This window comes from Corvus hawaiiensis, chromosome 2, assembly GCF_020740725.1.
Source record: "Corvus hawaiiensis isolate bCorHaw1 chromosome 2, bCorHaw1.pri.cur, whole genome shotgun sequence".
Lineage (NCBI taxonomy): Eukaryota > Metazoa > Chordata > Aves > Passeriformes > Corvidae > Corvus > Corvus hawaiiensis.
The window spans coordinates 119,156,242-119,173,985 of NC_063214.1; the positions used below are offsets into that span (position 1 = coordinate 119,156,242).

The 17,744-nt window shown below is 44.2% G+C and overlaps 1 protein-coding gene across 2 annotated transcripts in view; it reads right to left on the reverse strand.

Annotated features, from left to right (window-relative positions):
• Window positions 1–17,744, reverse strand: part of BACE2 (beta-secretase 2) — a 54,544-nt gene that overhangs the window by 32,335 nt on the left and 4,465 nt on the right. The window lies entirely within an intron of this gene.

Below are 17,744 nucleotides of genomic sequence, written 5' to 3' on the forward strand. Positions count from 1 at the left end.
CATGGGAGCGATGCCCAGTTCATCCCAAACAGCAGCAACCTTCCACAGCCTTCACCACCTTTAAAAATGAGGGTGGCAGATTTATTAACACCGTGATTGAAAGGTGGCCTAAGAGGGGGCCACTTGTTTGGTTAATTGGGAGGGTGATTTAGGCTGAAAACTGCCTCACAAAACCACATGGACAAAACAAGACACCTCCTTTCCCCATCTGGCTCAGGTAACCAGGCTGGTCCATCACAGCTGCACAGTGGCAAAGCTGAAGGAAAACGCAGCCACATGCAGGATCACTTCTTTCAGTGAGACCTGGAAACTACATTAGGTACAGAGCCATTAAATGCTAAGTTCAAATCAGTCAGGGACTCTGCTGCTACCAAAAGAATGGTCACACTTCTTCTCTGCTCTTGGCTGGATGCTTCCCAGGGCTCCCTGGCGCAGCCACGGGGCTGTGATGCAAATCAGATCAGGTTCCTCATCTACAGGTACCAAAAAAAAAAAAAAAAAAAAAAAAAAAATAGCAATCTGCCCTATCAGGCAGCTACTCAAATGGAGATGGTAGGAGCAGATACCAGAAAAAGGCAACCATGCCTCCTTTGGTGACAACACGGTCTCAGATTGGCTTAAAACACCTGTCCCCAGAAAAATATTAAGGAATTAAGAATTTTCCTGTAGGAGGGCGTGAGACACGAAGATTTGGTTGCCCATGCCTTAAAGCCAGCTCAAACCAGCCCCTTTGGTTGTCCTCATCACTCCTTAAGACGTGATGTAGCTTGGGATCTAGAACCGGAAGGGGATGTGGGAAGGGCAAGAGAGAACAATCAGGGAAACAGGTTTGGTATTGACACGGGAAGTGGAGAAACAGGGCTGAACTGAGAAATGAGTGTAAACACAAAGGAGAAAGCATTTGAAGAAGACGTGCTGAATCCTTCTCTAACAAGACTGAGCGTAGACAAAAAGTGTGAGTCAATGCTCAAAAACATCTTTGGTTTGCTCATGGAGGGGGAGGGAGGTGACAGTTACTCTCGTTTTACCCCCTTAAAGTTTTACCCCCTTAAGTATGGGAGTGAGGATCCCTGAAATTTAGACAAGAACACAAAACCAAGCAGTAGTTTCTGAGAATCTCTTCTCAACTGCACGCACACTCTGTCATTGGTATTCCCAGCTCCAATCTTGCAGAAATTTTAAGACTAAAAAGAAACAAACCTACAACCTTAGCCAAGCACCTCGCTGCATCCCAGATTTTAGATTAAGCAAAGACAATACATTAAAATTTATTTTGCACCCACACGAGTGAGACAGAGACATCTAAAAACAAAAGGACATCCTCAAGTTCACCTGGCTCCAGGAGCTGGGGCTTTAAAAGAAAATAAGAACCTCTGAGACACTGCAATAAAATCCAAAATTTGCTACATACTTCATTTCAATGATATCAAAACCCAAACATTTTTTCAACCACCTAACAAAGTACAAACTATTCATTTCCACCCCCCCCCTTCCCTGGCATAGAAACCATATGAAAAATAAATAACAAAGACCAGCTACAATGTGTGCATCTATCAGGACCGACAAAATTTGCCTCAAAGGGGTGCTGCAGGGCTTAAATTAATTAGCCTTTCCGAGGTAGTCCATGAAGCTTGAGTAATGGGCACTGTACATCAGCTGCATAAATACATGTAGGTGTTACCTTAGCCTCAGTGATATGCATGGCACCGTACACGGAGGAGAACTTGGGGAAAAAAAAACAACCAACCAAAACCAACCAAAAATCACTAAATATGACACATATGAAAGATATTTTATCCCCGCACCTTAAATACAATGTTATCGTCAAGGAATTCACAAACCATCGGAGGAAAGAGCAAATTTACTACCCACAAGACGGAGCAAAATCAAGATTTCCAGAAGAAAATAGATATCCCCCACAAAGAAGGAGGGAAAGCACAAAGCCGGCTAACCATGCAAGCTCCAGCCCACTCAGACACAGCAGAGCTCACATGACAGATGCTATTGAGGCTGACATTCTCTATCCACATGTTTGTGCATAATGAGATGCAGGCGGCCAGGGCAGACACTGATTTATTGTAGTCCTCACAATAGCGCCAGTGATTAGCAGCTCATTTTGGGGTGGGTATAACTTACTGAGTTCTCTTTCTCTCCTGGCTACCCTTCGGGTCTGAATTTTCTTTAGTGCCTTCACGTCTCATTAAGAGCCACTTTCATGTTGTGAAGGCTCCACTGGAGCCTACTTCATTCCACGGTGCCCGCCGGGCTCATGGTGCTGCTGGGGCAGCTTCAGACAAGCTCTGGAGAGTCACAAGGTGGCCACTGAAGGAGCCATGGTCCAGGGCTGTCCATCCTGTCCTGTCTTGATCAACCGTGGAGAGCAGCCCTACTGAGAAGGACTTGGGGGTGCTGGTGGCTGAGAGGTTGGAGATGTCCTAGGAAATGTCAACTTAAAGCCCGGAAACCAGCTGTGTCCTGGGCTGCATCCAAAGCAGTGTGGGCAGAGGTGAGGGGGGGATTGTGCCCCTGTGTCCCTGTGCTCAGGTGAGAGCCCACCTGCAGAGCTGCCCCAGCCCTGGGACCAGCACAGGGAGGACGTGGAGCTGCTGGAGAGAGGCCAGAGGAGGCACCAGGATGAGCAGAGGGATGGAGCAGCTCTGCTGGGAGGAAAGGCTGCGAGAGCTGGGATTGTTCAGCCTGGAGAGGAGAAGCTTTGGGGTGAGCTCAGTGTGGCCTTGCAGGGCCTGAAGGAACCACAGGAAAGCTGGAGAGAGACAATTCCCAAGGAATGGCTTCAAACTGACAAGAGTGGGTTAGATTAAATATTAGAAAATACTTCCTCCCTGCGAGGGTGATGAGGCACTGGAACAAGTCACCCAGAGCAGCTGTGGCTGCCCCATGATCCCTGGCAGTGTCCAAGGCCAGGCTGGACGGGGCTTGGAGCAGCCTGGGATAGTGGAAGGTGCCCTTGCCATGGCAGGAGGGTTGGATTTGGATGATCTCTAATTTCCCTTCCAACCCAAACCATTCTATGATTCTGTGATCTCCAGAGGACAGCCCTGCCCTCTCCTAAAACACGAAGCCACACTTTGTGCTCACTCCCCAGCTGCTGCACTTTGCTGCCTGGCTCACAAGCAAAAACTGAATTCCATGGCACCTCAGCCTGATTCCCTGAGCAATCTGCTGACAGCTGGAGGGTGACCACACCTCTCTGTGCTTTCACCGTTCTCCCACAGGGACAGAGGACCCTGACACCGAGGCAGAGCCAGCAGTGGTGGCACGGTTGGTAAATCGGAGCTCTCACGGGCAGGCAGAGCAGCTTCCTTGGGTTTATCATGGCCATCCCGAGTGGAACACTTCCAGTCACCCAGAGATGCTTGTTTAGTGATCCCCTTGTTCTGCCACAGATTGTCAGATGAAACCAGGTTTTGCACAGGCCACCTTCAGAGAGACTTGGCTGGATGAGGCTTTGGAGTAAAACTGCACAAAGACTGCTGACTGATCATGTGCCCAGCATTAAAACCAATGAAAAACTACTTTCCTTTTTCTTTTGGAAGAAGCAAAGCCTTGTCTGGGATTTTTTTTTTTTTTGTGGTTTCCAAGTGCAATTTCAGACCTAGACAGCAGACACTGAGAGCAAATGCGCTAAATTGTTTCTTCCCCTCAAAGGTCATCTTTACCACAGCTGTGGGGCATGAAACCTGCACCTAGTAAAGCACCTGGAGATTATTTTGCTGTCTGCATTTCCTATATGCAAATAGTGTTATTATTAACAGGAGGTTCACAAAGATCTCTACTTTACAGAAAGCAAGACAGGAACATCCACCTCTGCCATGACAAACTTACAGAGGGAATCTGGCACTATCTATATGCCATTAAGTTGTGGCTATAAAAACAAGCAAATCCAAACTTCTTTACTGAAAGTCACAAACACTGAAAGCAGAAGCCTCGGAGGTCATGCATTTTACATTTTTTCTACTCTGAAAGGGTAGAGACACTAAAAAAATCCCCAGTCCTAATGATTTCTTTCCACTAGAAGTCAAACACTTTGTCAATTCTTCAAGGATCCCTTAAACTTCCCACTGCTTGATTTAGCACCAGCATCAAATAGCACTTACTGTATGCTATGCTGCTTCAATAATTTAACTTACCAGTATGTTTTTAATATTTCTTAGCCTTCCATTGCTAAATATTGTTGTATTTTGCTATCAGAAAAAAAAAAAATTGCCTATTGATGTGTTATCTTTTTTTCATTCAGCAAAGCTTTGGCACTCTGTGCTTCAGGCACCTGCCCTGGAACAGCAGGTGATGTCAATATGATGACATCCACACTAGAATGGTTATTCTTCATGCCTCATTTAACTGCCTGGCATAAAACAATTTGCAGTTATCCACCATGCATTCAGAAAGTGACTTCCTTCACATTTTGAAGGAAAGTGAGAGCAGCAATCATTCATTTCTTGCTGCAGAGTGGCTGCTCATATCCCTTAGCTGGGACAGAAGTTGCCTCTGTTCTCATACACGGCCCGCTCAGACTTTGAAGAAGTTTCTCTTCCCTCTTTTAGTTTGAGGCTGGGAGGTTTTGGTAACTTCCAGAAAAATATACAAAACAAATCCCACAGGCTGAAAGTGCAAAATGCACTTCTTTGAAGCAGCTGTCTGCATGATTTAGCATCCACAGCCTTTTCCAGGTGTGGAATCCTAGGGCTTGCCATCAAACCTCCTGCTTTTGATGTGATTCCCCAGGTCACCCACACTGAGCTAGGGATACTCTTCATCCTCACTAAGAGACTGGTCCATAGAAAAAACCACTTTATTTTTTTTCCCCCAAGTTCACAGGTCTGATCAATCCCTTTAGGTCAAGCAGTAAAGTTCCACAACTGGACAGGCTGCAATTTCTACAACTGCTTGAAAGGAGGTTGTAGTGAGCTGGTGTCAGTCTTTTCTCCCAGGAAGCAAGTGACAGGATGAGGGGGAATGGCCTCAAGCTGCACCAGGGGAGGTTTAGACTGGATATTAGGGAAAAATTTTACTCGGAAATTGTTGTAAAGCACTGGACCAGACTGACCAGGGGAGTGGTAGAGTCACCATGCCTGGAAGTGTTCAACAAACATGTGGATGTGGCACTTGAGAACATGGTTAATTGATGAACATGGAAGGTGGTGCTGGGTTGATGGCTGGACTGAAAGGTCTTTCCCAGCCTTAACTATTCCATGATTCTGTAAAGAAACCAGATTGCAAAAATGTATTTGGCTCTTCATTCCTGCTTCAGCTGAAGCATAGGCAGTAGGAAGAAAAATAAAAAAAGGAATAGGATTTGCACAGAAAGGTCCATAAATGCAATAAACAATCTCATTCAGCCTTACATTTACTCTGGGATTCAGACAAAACCTTAATGATAATTGATAATTTTCCTTCACAAGGCAGCAGAGCAAAGAATCTGGCTCTGTAAGAATTCATAGAATCATTGAATGGTTTGGGTTGGAAAGAACCACAAAGATCATCCAGTCCCACCCCCAGGGACACCTTCCACTATCCCAGGTTGCTCCAAGCCCCAATGTCCAGCCTGGCCTTGGACAGTGCCAGGGATCCAGGGGCAGCCCCAGCTGCTTTGGGCACCCTGTGCCAGGGCCTCACCACCCTCCTCAAGGAAGAATTTTTTAAAATATCTAATCTAAATCTACTCTCTTTTAGCAATGATATCTCTTTTCCTGATGAAAACTACAAGCTATCATGCCTCCTCTGGGATTTTAACTCGACCCAAGGGCGCCCCTTTCTCTTGTCCTCAGTAAAGAGCAGCCATTCCACACCAGTAACGTTCATGTGCCACTCAAAATCTTGTCCTGCTGTGCTTTCATGATTTCTCCCAAAGCACACACAAAATAGGGCTTGTAATTCTACTCTGCTTGCTGGAGCATGTCACACAGTGAACTATGACAAAGTAAAAAAGTTTTTTTCCCCATGTAGAGACCAGAAATAGGAATCCTCTCATTACCTGCTCAGGAGCTGTTACCACACATCACAATGTACTGGCTTAGTAGAAGTCCACCCCATCTCACCCCTGAACTTGTACCATCTCTTAACTCTCTTTCTTATTTTGCCCTACACATAATAAACCCCCCAGAAAATAATCTGCTAGACAGTACTTAAAAAAAAAAGACTTCAAAGAAACGCTGTTTCTTGTTAGGGATTAGCAGCTAGAAATCATTTGGGTAACAGCTCTTCTTTTTCAAGCTGGTTAATAGATAGGAAAATTAGTTGGCAATTTAAATGCTGCCTCATTTAACACAATGATTCCTAATTACATTATCAGCCCATCTGGCAAGAATTGCTTACAACCATCACACAGAAAAGAAAACACCAGTAACTATGTGCTGTGTTTGCCCACAGTTATTACGCGTTATTATTGGCACTGACTGTCAGTCAGGTTATTTCAGCAATTTGTTTCTACAAATTAGTAATATTACAATATGCGGTGGCTTTTTAAGCACAGACACACTGTATGTTTTTTTTCCCCTCTGTGTTACTCAGAGTTAGCATTTACAGCCTACTTTCTAATAAAAAAAAAAAAATCAGAAGGCTAGGCTTTAATATAGGTTCTTCATCTGTTCCCCTAAAGATGCAGAAATAAAAGCAATTTAAAAGACAAGTTAGAGAAATCTTTGGAAGCATTTCTAGATGTAGAGGACTGCAAAGTCAGACATAAAACTTAAAAAGCCTCCACAGAAACACATTTCTGCTTGCAGAATAACATGTACTTTGTTTAAAAGGTAAGACTGAAAATAAAAATAGGTAAACTTGTTGGGCTGGCACACTGCCCATGAACATTGGGGCAGGGATGGACTCTCCCATTTCTCACTGCTCACAAGCAGTCCCTGCAGCAGAGGAACATCTCACCCCAAAGCCAAATGAGCCTCTGCACCTTGGATGGAATTATGCTTCACCTTGGAGAAGGAGGAAGAGGAGGAGGAAGGGCACAGACCCACATTTTACACCAAGTCCAGGAGGAGAAGTATTTCCAGTGTTGCCCTGAGTGAGGTCACCTCACCAGAGAAAACCTATCTGCTCCTACCTCCAAAAAAACCCCCTCCAGTGGTCATAAGAAGGGTTCACCCATGCACCCAAGATAAGAGAGGCATTGTGAGGAAGTAAAAAAAAGAATGGAGATAATTTTCTAATGACGTTTGTTCAGCAGGTGGTGCCCACACTTCGCTGCAGCTCCGGGGATGCAAAGGAAGGTGATTTATTGCTGCATGAAAACATGGGCAAACCAGAAGGTCAAGTTTATCACCACAGATAATTCCTGCTTTCACAACAGCAGAAGTTTGTCACAGAAACTGTGCTGTGTTTGTAGTCTGGGGAGTCAACAGGAGAACAAGCGGCAGCAGCAGGCCAAGCTCTCCAGAGTGTGTTGGCCTTTGCTGCCATTCCCCTCACTCCATTCCCAGCTGGTGCCAGGACCTGGGATTTACATTTGCTGCCTTTACATTTGCTACCTTCACATTTACCACCTTCACACTCACTGTCTTCCCCAGCCACTTAAAACATCTATTCCCAGAAACTCTGACACCCTCACTGGGCCCCACAGAAGATTTTTTCCCCTCGATCTCTTCATGATCTGCACTGCTAGACTGGGAGGAATACTTTCTTTTCCCTGCCTGAAAAGCAATAATCTCTTTGCCAGAAGATTACAAAGTACTATCTGGATTAGCCAATCTATCCGTGCTTAAGAGCACTGCATGCTTCTGTAGTGGAGATTTGTATAAAAAACACAAATGCTAAAATGACAGATTGCTCTGAAGTATAAACTTGCTAAACTAAATTGTGAGTTGAAATATGAGCATCTGACTGCAGGACTGATGAATAGTCATTTTGAAGAAAAATATTACAGGAAGTGCTTTATATATATTATCATTTTGACAATAAGGGAAGGCTATTATGGTTTAAAGACAAAAAAAATAGTCAGCCAATCAATCCTGGTAACAAAACAAAATATCTATTCTTCATTTCTATGCTCTCCTTCCTGCCAGTGCCCTCGGTTTCCTAAACATTAGCATTCTTTCTGCACATGCCATCTCATGTGCTATCTTATTTTTCAGGCTGAAATTTATTTGCTGTGTCTAGATTTATCATACAGCACATCCATCCTATTCATGCTATATGAACATGCTTTGCTGTTGAACATGAGCCATTACTTGCTTATCTTAGAGCTGTGTGAATCGTAGCAATTTTGTCTCATTGCCTTTTCAGAAAAGATTAACCTTTTTTTCCTCTTTTTTGTATTTTTCCCCCCAGACACAAGTCTCTCTCCCACCTCACAACCTAGAGCAGACAAAACCAGGTGTGTGAAGCGATCCTGTGGTTCACATAAACCAGCTGCAGCTGAAGTCCTGCTCTAGGCACTGGGTTTTGAGTAAAATCTGGACTTATTAGAGAGTAACAACAATGATCTAGAGAGCTAGAAAAAAAATCACCTGTAAATAAGCATTGACAGGCTTTAAATGGCTTGAGAAGACTAAGGGAAAAGTGGTAGTCTTTTAACAGATGTAGGGTGCCACAGAGACCCCCAGGGAGCCAAACCCTTCAGAAGGAAGGGGTTGCACAGAAGCCAAGAGGTGCCTTCATCAGCCTTCCTCAGTGCAGCCACCAACACTTAACCACAAGCAGAGTTAGTGCTTACTGAGAGCAGCAGGTTCCTTGAGGGCTCCCAAATCTGAGTGAGGAAAATCTGTAAATTCACTGTACTTATACCACACACGTTCTTGAATGGAAAGATAATGAGTGCCTAGATAAATGAGGGATTAAAAAAACCCCCACAAACACTCTGAAATTCAAGAATGAATGCATGAGACATCAGCTATTTGCGCTCAAGTGCACACAAAGCTCTTGTTAAATACAAAAGCCTGTTTCCACCTGTTAGTAGGTGTAAAGGAACTAAATTAATCAATTTCCTGGTAATTACAGCACAGCACTGACGAGACAGGGAGGCTGTAAGCCGAATGCCACTGGGAGCAACTCTCACATTTAACTGCAAGCCTCATGAGGAATCCCAGTGCCCACGCAGCCTCGGTTTAGAGACGGGCTACGTCTAAGCTCTGTGCCATGTCCTAAATTAGCAAGAGTCTCATCCAGAGCTCACCCCTCCCTCCCTGGAGAACAGGGTGACTTAAGGTGCAGGAGAGACAGCTACTGATTCAATAATTCCCCAGCTAGAAAGAGCCTAACTCTTGGAGATGTGCTTGTGAATGGCATCACTCATCTCACAGGCTCCTTCCCAGCATAAAACTTTCTCACTCGGAAACCCCAGACTGTACCCACCTCAGAGCAGACCTGCTGGGCACTGTCCAGCAGGATCTTGAGCTCTATGGGACAAGGGCCAGCCACATCAGATGGAGCTAAGGGTGCTGTAGGAGGACCTGAGGAGAGGGAGAGCTTCCAGCTCCACAGTAAACACGGCACTGTCTGACGTTAAGTGTCTGCTGTGGCTGTTCTGTTCACCAGCACTGCTTAGGGCATGCTCCTTCTAAAAAAGCAGAATCATGTCAAAGAATTTTAGAGGTTGGGTTTTCTTAAGGGAGTAAAAAAGAAAAACAAACAAAAAAGGAATTATGCTAATACGTTACCTTTCAGAATACAATATTAAGGAGGACTTTTTGCTCTGGTTTTTTTTTTTTTTTTTTTGGTTAAGGTAATGAAATCAGTAAGCCTACATTAATGTATTATATCCAGTGAATGATTACAGTTAGAAGCTGCAAACAGTTCAGAATTTCAATTTTCCGAGGCTTTTGCTCTCCAAAATTAGCTTCCAATTTATTTTGTCAGGTCATTCTTCTCTTTTCCTCTATCGCTCATTAGACTCAGAGAAACTGCTATGAAACTGAAAAAAAAAACCAAACAGGCATTTTTAACTCTTCTTCTCTACCTAGCCTCAGAAGTCCTACACTACAGGAAAAAAAAAAAAAAAAGCTTGTTTTGAAACTAAATCAACAGCTCTCCAACTGCAGTGAGACCAAAACAGTTTTATACATATGTACACAGCCAAGACATGCTAGGCAAACTCAAGAAGGCTTGAAGTGACTAATCTTTAAACCTTCCTCACCCTGTAGGTGAGTCACTGCCCATGTTTACTGTGCCATCTGGAAATAACAAAATTAATCAGGGGAATGAAGCCCACTCCTGATGTTCTTGAGCTTAGGCTAGGAGGCATCCCTAGCCTCATGAGCACTGCTATTTTTTTGGTAATCTCCCTTTTGCCAAAGACACCACAGTCCCTTTGTCCTTCAGCAGCAGGCAGAAACCCTTCAGGAGAAGTTCAGTCTCACTCCTTTATTTCTACCTCTATTTAAAGGTCTGCCTCACACCACAGATCTGAACGTCAAACTCAAATTTAAGTAAGATCCCAGCTTTCAAACTGCATTGGAGATGTGAAACCAAGTGCCAAAGCTGCTCCTTCAGTATTTAAGAAGGTGTTTTTTTGTTTTGTTTTTGAGAGAGACTATTTACAAGATCATGGGGAATGGCTTCAAGCTGACAGAGAGTAGGGTTAGGTGGGATATTAGGAAAAACTTCTTCCCTGTGAGGGTGGTGAGGCCCTGGCACAGGGTGCCCAGAGAAGTTTTGGATGGCCCATCCCTGGCAGTGTTCAAGGCCAGGCTGGATGGGGCTTGGAGCAACCTGGGATAGTGGAAGGTGTCCCTGCCCATGGCAGGGGGTGGGAATGGATGAGTTTTAAGTTCTCTTTCTACCCAGGCCATTCTATAATTCTGTGATTTGAAGGCAGCAAAAAACTTTGAGAAAAGGCTGTATTTCGGAGGCAAATAGAAAGAAAATGAAACTTGCACAGGACAGCAGTGAGAAAAATCAGATTTTTCAGAAGGCTGCATGCCAGGTCTGATCTCTCACCTCTCCTCCCCCCATCACCTCGCTTTTGTAGTGACACGATTCTTTCCAGGCTTTTTTTCCCCCTCCTCTGTCAAGATGTTAGGTTTGGAGATGAGGTTTTGTTAGCAAAGGTTTTTGAAAGCCTGGAGAGCTGTGAGGAGGAGAGGTGAAAGCAGGACACTCCTGACTCATCAAGTCTTATCTGTTCTCCCCAGAATGAGCTCTTCCCAACAGCACTTCCATACCCACACCGTGGGGCACCACTCATTAGAGAGAACATCCTCCTAGCTGCACTTACTGCCTGCTCTCAGGAAGTCCTCCTTATGTTTTTTTAGTGCTTCTCTTCAAGGGCACTGAATGCTTAGAGACATTTTCCAGTCTGTTCCCCTGAACGCTGTAACAAACTCAAAGTGGATAAGCACAGGTTTCCCTGGGTCCCCTCTATCCACACACCACAACAGTGAAGCAGCCAACCTCCCCTAAACATGAAAGTCAATGGATATGATTCCATGGGAACACTCACCTTGCTGCTTACGTGAAGTTCATGGCTCTGAAAGCAGCCTGTCCCTCCTGGAGGCCAGGAAAGAAAGTACAGACATGTTCACGCAGTGAGATCCCTGGATTAGCCGGGATAGTTGGGTATGGAGAGGTAAATAAAGAAGAACGCACCTTGGAAAACCAGCTGTGAACTCCCTGTACTTCAAGGCATGACCTCTGCTGTAAAAATGCCATGACTTGTTCTTCAGGACTGAACTGCAGCACTGCCAGATTTTATTTAACATGAGATCTGGGTTGTGTCAGCCTGAGGAGCTGAAAAGGCCGATCCCACCCTCTGAACTACCTTGAACCACCTCTTCCTCACCTGTCATAGCAGCTCCCACCTCTTTCCTCCCTTTCTGCCCAGAAACAGCCACCATCCCACACTTTCACACACCTACTGGGCTGGTAGGGTGGTAAAGGGACATGACTGGATCTGCCAGTGCAGGCGAGGGAGGGGAAGGAGGGAAAGATCAGGATAAAACCCCCAAGTTCAGCTATGTCAGTCACAAGGACTGGAATTTGGTTATTCTGATTGTGTTTCCTGTTAAAAACGTTGTGCCACCCCTCTGGGGAAAAGGTGTAGGGCCAGGCAGCTTCCCACTGCTCCGTGCCATCTTCGGTGGCCACAGGAATGTGCACAGGCAGTCCTAGGTCTCAGAGCACAAACAAGGTGATGCAACTCCAGTGGTTTTATTTCCCCGGCAATTAATAAAGGGAATACAGCAGATGGAAGGCTTTTGCTCCCCATTGCACCTGACCTATTTAGGATACTGCCAAGCAGAATTTGATTGTCATCATGGGTGTTCCTTGGAATTATACAAGGGAGTTCAAAGGCACAAACAGAAAACAGCTTTATGCTCCATATTATCAGGAAGGACTATTTGATTGAGAAAAGAAAAAAAAAAAGGAAAGGAAAAAAAAGCTGTTAAGCAATGTCATAATGATGTGTTCGATTAATTAAAAATAAGAATCATGTTTTATATTCATATTTGTTCTAACATTTTTACTTAAAAATTTGGCAGGACAATTTAAAAGGCAGTTTTGATTCTCACATGAAATAAGATATGCTTTTAAAAAAAAAATTCTCTTTTTTGAAAGCAGCACTGTTCCTCCCCCTGCTATTGGAGTCATTTATTTTGCTCTCTCCTTCTCAAACATTCATACTTTACTCTTTCTCCTGGCTAATACTGGAGAGGCAGCAGCTCTGGGAAATGAACCAGCTTTGCCCGTGGCTCATACATCATTACAATTGTTAACCAAGTTCCACTATAAAAATCTTGATTACACAGGAGAACACAGAGGCATGCAGGAACACAGCTTCATTTCCAGATACCAGATTGAGTTTGTAGGGCAGGAAGTTAAAAGACTTTGTTATGCTCTGGGGTTGGTAAAGCCTGCCAGGACACACCATAACAGCACACGCCAGACTACAGCTTCCTGCAACCCATTCCTCCACACAGCAACCTGCAGGTAGGACTGAGCTACCTTCTACCCTGGCCAGGGGTTACCTCCTGCTGTGAGATGGTGGATGTATGATGGGAGCTGGAATTGGATGATCCTGAAGGTCCTTTTCAACCCAAACCATTCTATCCATACCACTGGAGCTGATGGTGCTCAGGGCATTGGAATTGTGGAATTTCGCCCACTGGCAACAGCAAATGTTGTTGTGCACATCTGCCACGGAGAAAAGCTCCCAAACCTGGATTAAAAGCTGCAGGTAGTACCACTGGCATCTGGTCACTTGCCAGTGACCAAAAGTCATTCAAGGTTAACCTGAAGGCTCAGCAGAGTGCAAATGAAAGTTAATTTTAGCTGGAACATGTAGCACACACCAGCGTTCATAACCACAGCTCCTGAGCAATTTTGGGAATTTTCCCCATCCCCAACATTATTTATCACAGCAGTTCAAATGCAAAAAATCTGGCACTTTGGATCATGTGAAATGTTTGTGTTATTCCCTGAAGGACTTTGCTTCTGAGAAGTAATGAGAAGATTACTCTCTGAGAGTTAAACTGAAGGAAGCACTGTGACTGCATCAGATGTTATATTGCTCCAGCAGCTCCCAGACTTTTGGGAAGTGTGACCACCTTTGAACTCCTCTGTCTTATTCGCAACCCGAGAGTCACTGAGAAGAAAAATGAATGAATTAAATAAAAATATCTTTAGTCACAGAAAAGGTAGGATTGATGAATCATTCTTGGACACGCCTCACACCTCACTCTTTCCTGTAGCAGGCATCTACCAGGCAGCACAGCAAACAAAAGCACAGCCTTTCCAAACCATGCTTAAGCAGCACAGTAATACTGCCCTGAAGAGCTTCCAAGTTGGTGTACTGTGCTCTGGCTTGAATCAGAGAATCATGGAATGGTTTGGGTTGGGAGGGACCTTAAAGATCATCTCGTTCCAGCCCCCTTGCCGTGGGCAGGGAACCTTCCACTAGAGCAGGTTGCTAAAAACCCCATCCAATCTGGCCTTGAAAAGATGCCACAACTGTTAATTCCTTGTACTGCAAACACTGACAGTCAGGGTTTCTGTATCAGCACGTATCATAACGGAATTTTGGAAGTAAAGTTTCCATTTACATAGGAAAAAAAAATGTGAGGGAAAAAACCTCCCTCGAGATTTCACAAAGTCACAATTTTGAAAATAGATCCAAATCCCACAGTCGAAACGAGACACCCCAGTATTTTATTGTCTGTGTTAAAACTATTGCTGCCAATGGCATTCTTCAAATTCTTTTCTTCCCAAACAGCACAATAAAATTTTCAAGTTGGCATATGTAGGACCCAAAGCAGGTAAGCCTTTTGTTCCTGCAGAAGCCCCAAATCCTGATTTTCTCTGGTGTGAAGCTTCTTATGGCAGCAAAGTAGGAAACAGAAAGAGCCTGGGTGGTGAGAAAATGCTCACATCTGACCTTGACCTGAGCCTGAGCACCAGGTGGGCTCCAAGGTGCTCTTCTGAGAGCCACTCTCACAGGCAGATCCACTCACAAATACGAAGGAATTATCTGAGAGACGGCTGCCAAAAGTATCCAATTATTTTTCCCCTGTCAAATGGCAGGAGCTGGCCTTTAATCCTTCCCTCAAGTGGAAAGGTGACTCTCAGTTCTTGAGTTGTCAAGTCTTTTTCTTTGAAGAAAAAATGCCAGTTTTGGAGTTTTGGATCCCTAAGGATGGATTCTTCTCTGTATTTAGGGGGGAGGAGCTTACCAAGTGTTACTGCAGCATTAATACTTTTCCTCTTTTAAAATACGACCAGCCTAGGATGTGAGACCAGCATTTTCCCTGAAAGCATGCAATGTAGCTCAACAGCAGTTTTTGCTAGTAAATAGGTATAAAAATAAGCCAACCACAAACCTAAATAAAATCAACTAATTTTAGTACTTGCAAGCTGAGCAGAGAGGACAAAATCTACAAGTAATTTGTTTTTCACAATATCAAATTATTAGTAAGCAGCGGTGAGGGAAAAAAGGGATTGCAGAGTGCAATTACTGTCTTAACAGATTCCCTTCAAAAGGGCCTAATTATGACACATTAATTGTATTCAGTGAATTGTAATTTTCACTCGAATAAGATTTTTTTCCCCCATCTAGCTTGTTTTATTCAAGTTCCCTCCCCATGATACCCCACAGGTTTTATCTGTTTGAGAAGGACTCTTAAAAAAAAAACCAAAATAAAAGTCTAAAACATTTGTCCCCTGCTGCCCTCCCCAAAAAATACCCTTAGATATAAAAAGGCAGCGAGACCAGTAGGAAAGACAGGCAAAATGAAGAATGAGGGAAGAACTCTGAGGGAGGAGAGAGAACAGGGGAAAAAAGGTGCTATTTTATCAGCCTTTGGCAAAAGAGGAAGCAAACATTGATTCTGGCCCCGAGGCTTTCTGAAGGCTCCAGGGCTGACTTTGCTACGTGGCTGCTCTTGGACGTGCACGGCCAAAAGTCCATTGGACAGCCACGCCTGGAGCAAGGCTGCTGAACAGGCTGGGCATGTGGGCAGCAGCAGCTGCTATGGCCAAACTTTCATCCTAAGAGGGAGAAGTTTGCAGAGCTCCTTGGTGAGGCTCTCAGGTGATCCCAGGCTGCTGCATCTTTCACTGTGGAGAGCACGCAGGAGCTACTGCAGCAAAACCAAAACCATGGGGTTGGTGCAGACTCAAGCTCCCTCAGGTGCTGCCAGTGGTAGAGGAGCTCCCTGAGTGTTGCAAGTCAAGGGAAAAGCACAGAGGATTGCTCATGCTGAGGTCCTGGTCTCAACTAGGCTGTTACTAGCCCGAGTGAGCTGGGTCCTGCCAGCCCAGTTCCTTAATGCCACGATCCAGTCACACGGTGGGCTGTGATGGAGGCACATGCAGAAAGGAAAATAAGATCTATCAAGTTGTGGGCTACTTTAAGTGCTTTGAAAAGCACTGAGCTAATGGATACAAATTCAGGTGTAAAAGTGACCTTAGAACAAGCTCTGTGTTTGCTTCATGAGCTGGATCTGCAGAGCAAACCCAGGCTGGGAAGCACCAAGACATAGGACAGGCCCATCAATGGCAGGAAAAAACACTTCCTTTTTTAAGGCAGCTGAGCCTTACTTTTTACTGCCTCCTTTACTTTGAAGATTTGATCTCAAGCCTTAATCTATGCTGAAATAGAAGCAACAAGTTCCTTCACTTATTTACACAAGTTGTTTGTATGATTAAAACTGTATTTTACAGCCAGTAGGAAAAGGGAGAGAGGTCTGTCCATCTCGTACTGGAGAGGCACACGTGCAAGCCATTGTACCAGCTTCCTTCTTCAAACAGAGCTGTACTTGACAATGACCAGACAACATTTCAGGTCAGACTCGTCTCACTTACACTGAGTGAGAAAATTTCAAAGATAATAATATGTGGAGGCAATGTAATAGCTAATGTGTCCTCACATACTCAAAAGTCGTAACTGCTCTTCAAGAAAATGAAGACTCCTGAAAGGTGTAGTAGCTTTTAAATCTCTCTTGGCAGATGCTGTCCCTAGAGCTCACAGTCCTCTAGCTGGGGGGGGGAGAAGGAAGAAAAAACAAAACAAAAACCCAAAAACAACAAGAAGAGAAAGATTTCTTCCTTAATAATTCAAATGAACCAAACACATGGAAATTCCACATGGGCTTTCTTTCGTCCACTGGTTCATTTCCATCTCATTTCTACTCCAAATCTCAACTAATTTACACCTTAATCAGACAAAACAGTTATTTGCTCACCCTCTACTTTCCTCTTTCCAGATTTAACTGATGCTTTTTCCTTGATAGAGAATGAAATGCAAAGAGTGTAAAAAATGTGAGCCTGACACTTATTCCCACCACCCCTGCTCCTCACAACAGCTCTTCTGCACCAACCCACCAGGATCTGAATTCAGGATTGCCATGACCAGAGACCCTGGATAATAAAGCTTCCACTAATCCTCTGAAGAGGAGAAAGCACCTTTAAAGGAGCAGTTAGTGGGGCTCTAATCCCTAACTCTGGGAGAAGAGCACATCCTGAGGAATGACCACGGTGAGCATCTTCCATTTACTGTAATTAGCACTCGTATTTTGGGTTATTCCATAGTACAGGCTCTACTCCCTCCATGCAGTCCCTTTTGCCAGGGCTAATTTTGAATGGAAGGAGGTGCTGGAATGCTCATTTGTAAAGGCAGGGATTTTTCTGTCAACCCAAACCTGGTATGTTTGTTTGCTTTGTCTTGGGTCAAAAATACAACACAGCCCACTAGGCCGCAGCTGTTCACTGAATTAGTCCTGAATTACGACTGCCAGGTCTTTGTCCTTTTTATTTTACAGGTATCCAACAGCAACAACCACCAAAATCTACTCATCTCATCATTTAACAACAGGCATATTTTGCATTTCAATAGTGTTTCTGTGAGACAGATCTGGAGGGATTTTGATGCTGCCACCTCAAAACACTCCAGTGCACCACAGAACTCGTCGTTGCTTCTCAACTCTTTGTTTTTTCAGCTTTCATTAAGAAATCATAAATAAACACAAAAGACCCTAGTAATCACTGAACAAAATAAAATTAAAAAGACAGAAAGAAGGAGAGATTTGAGATGGAACCTGCCTTCTAATATTTGAACCAAGAAAGATCACATTTTAAAACTGCTATCTAGAAAGACAGTGCGCCCCTTTTCAGCAAAATTAAGAAAGTGGAGCTGAGGTTGTTGGGGAAGAGCACACCAGAAATCAGATTACAAGAGCAGCTGAATCCTTCCTCACATCTTCATTCCCTCCAACACTCAGGGAGTGAGAGCCACCAGCAATTAAGGAATAATGGCTGCAAGTTCAGAACTTGTTAATGTGTGTGTACAT